Raw genomic sequence first — 3,513 nt, forward strand, 5'->3', positions numbered from 1 at the left:
CTAAAATAAACCTTTCTGAGGAGAGATTACCATTTTTATCTATAAAATATATTCAGTGATTACCTTCTGAACCCACTGCAAATTGTGACATGACATCCATCCATTTTCTACCGCTTTTCCATTTCCGGGTTGCAGGGGAAAATAGTCATAATCAATAATCAAACATCTTTAATTGATAATCCAGTTGGTTATTGGAGTTGTCTTAAGTAAAAAGAACTCTTTTACAGTGATGTGATGATAGTGACTGATTCCATTGTATGTCCATCCATTCATCCATCTTCTACCACTTTTCTGTTTCCGGGCTGCGGGGTTTGCTGGAGCCAATCCCAGCCATCGTTCCAGGTGAGGGTGGGGTACACGCTGGACAGGTCTCCACTCCATCACAGGGCCAACGCACAGAGACAGACAGAGTCCAACAACCACTCACACTCAGACCTACGAACAATTTAGTCACCAGCTAACTTAGATGCATGTCCTTGGACGGTGGGAGGAAACCCATGCAGACACGGGGAGAACGTGCAAACTCGCTATGCTGCGGTGCTGCCCTCCATTGTATGTCTAAGTTGAAATGTCAGTTGAAATGTTTAACAGCAAATCCAAAAGAAAAGAAGAAAACAGGTAACGCAGGTAAGTTCAATGAAAGAAATAAACTATTAATAATAAACTATTTTGCTTATGAATATTCCTAGGAAGTATTATTCCTCCAGTTTGTCATGTGAAACAAAACAAGGAATATAATGATACATAATAATGTATCATGGAATCTTATTTAGAACACATCAGCGTGCTTTTCCAACAGTTTTACATTCATTTATCATACGAAGTATTTTTATAACGTACCCACATGTTTCTAAAACTACCACTAGATGTCAGAATATGATCATGGGAGCTTTGCAAGGTATGTGTCCGTTCCAGTCAAATTTCAAGATTTAACAATCGCTGCCACAGATTTGAGCTGCACAATGAATGATAATAATATTATGCATTTGATGGACTCGCATTATTCAGATGGATAAATAAGAATGTTTCACTGTTTAATTTTTGCTTTGCACAAGACTGTGCACCACATTTGTTTGAGACAATGAGCACAAATACGCACATCTCTGATCTCTCTTTATGCTGCAAACTTTTTTTACCAGAAGCAGATAAATATTGCCGAACTTTGCTTCAGGTGGAGGAGTGATGCATGTCTCTGCGGTGTTTGTAGCTGTAGTCACATCTACATCATATCCTCCCTACACTAATCAGAGAGAGTGGGTCTTTTCGATGTACGAGTGTGTGTGTGTGTGTGTGTGCGCGCGCGTGCATGTGTGCGCGCGCGTGCATGTGCTCTGTGTGTGTGTGTGTGTGTGTGTGTGTGTGTGCGCGTGTATATTTGTCCTTCCTCCACGGGGATAAATAGGAATGAGGAACTCATGGACAGTCACAGTCTGATTCAGATCCCAGTGGTTCCTCAGAGAACATCTGGGGTCATCATTATCTCTCATACTTCACCTCTTCTCCTTATTTTTTCCTGTAGCTTCTGTGACTTATGGTGTGCTGAGTTTAAGTGCTGCAGGTCTGTTTGGAACGATTCTCTTTTACAATAGCTTTATATCTGTGAATGGGGAGACATTTCAGATGAGGTCCGTTTTTAATGTTTTTGTAAAATCGTCCAATCAATAAAATATGAACAGAGCCCTTTAAGTGTTATGAAATCTAAATCAGACAGCATTGAGATGCAGACAGGTAGACAGTCTGACCAAAATGAATGTGTGTGGCAGGGTGACACTATTGACTTAATGAGAGCGAGTGGGAGGATGTAGTATTCCTTATCATTCTGCCCTTCACTTCTTCACTCCAACTATTTTGATATCTTCTTTTTCCCCAAGCTCCTTGTCTTCCTCGATTCATGCATATGGCAGACTTTGTGACCGTAATTTCAATTTAAAACACATGAGGGGAAATCCTAGCCCGTGCTACTCTTTAATGGGCCGTCATGGGATTGGAGTATGCAGAGAATGATTGAATTTTGTAAGAAGGCCAGGAACGATCAAGTCTCGCCTGCTGTTATGTAATCGACCATTCCCCTCTCGCAACGCGATGTCTGGTAAAACCAGGAGGAAGAAGGGCGGGGGGGCTGGAAACCTTAATGTCTAGACCAAAAGAGAGAAAAATATTTTTTCATCTAAATGACTCAAGGCTTTATAGAAGAGAAACTCAGCTATCATTTTTATATCAAATGAGAGCCAAATGAGATGTGAGCCACCACATCAAACACAGATATGCTGAACTGGGCTGTTTTAAATGAGTCTTTTTACACTGTAATGGATGATATCCTATAGTTCCTTACAGATGGAAACATATGGATCCTATACAAAGCCAGCCATGATGTTTTATATATATGATTGTGTCATGTCTGTTTTCTCCCTTGACTCTCTCCACCTGCTTGGCCCACTTTGACAAAGCTTTGATAAAAAAGACTCTGCTTGCCCCAAGACCCTTTGTCCAAACTTTTTCACACCCGCCGTGATCCAGCACAGATCACACCACAGCACTAGATCATTTCAATGAAGCAACAGAGACTACCTTTCCCGTTAAGTCCATTATATTGAGATGGGCTGGGCCTCTTTTTTTTCTTCTTCTTCTTCACAACAAGACATAAAGTAATCAAAAGTTAAAAGCAAACACTCAAGGAGGCACTTAGCAAAAAAGAAAAGCTTTTATGATAAAACATTCATATACAGTGCAGGAGACAGGTAATCTTTGAGGATGATAGGGTTGTCTTGTGGTCAGTTTCAGTATAGTATGGCTTGGGGAGTCTTGTAGATGAATACCCCCAATAACATCCCCGCCCACCCATCCTCCAGCAGACCATCCATGCAGAACAACTAATACCAGAGTGTATTTCTTCGGTGGTGTGAAGTATGCCTTAAAGAGCTGTTGGAGGCTGCAGTAAAGTAGGGTTCATTACCTTGACAGACTGATGACAGCTAAGACTGGCTGAGATACACACACACATAAACACTAAAGCAGAGGCTAGATGATCTGTTATTAGTGCTTCTTGTGTTATGCACACACTGTAGGATTTTATATATCTCAGAGTGCCTACGCTGCAGAGAAAGAAATACCTCAATGTTTTTGGGAGCTCTAAAATTTAAAGATCACTCACTTCCAAGTCTATTTGGACTTATTTGCTGAAGGCATCCATGTCAGGATATGATAAAATTGCAGTGGGTTCAAAGAGAATGTCTGGTTCTCTAAAAGTTTAGCGCGTAGAGGTAGAACTTTTTGCGAGACACACTTATTAACTTTTTGCTGAGAGTACGATATGGATATTGATATGATGTCTGCACAGTAAATGTATAGCTACTGCAGCTGGATCGGGCAGCCCATTGTCTTAGCTTAGCGTAAACACTGGAAACAGCTAGCCTGGCTCTGTTTGACAGTTAAAACAACTTCACCTATCACCAACTTTAATTTCATAGCATGTAACTGCCACTAAGGGTTTCTCGAGAAACACACTCACATTGG

Source organism: Echeneis naucrates, chromosome 6, assembly GCF_900963305.1.
Source record: "Echeneis naucrates chromosome 6, fEcheNa1.1, whole genome shotgun sequence".
Classification (NCBI taxonomy): Eukaryota; Metazoa; Chordata; class Actinopteri; order Carangiformes; family Echeneidae; genus Echeneis; species Echeneis naucrates.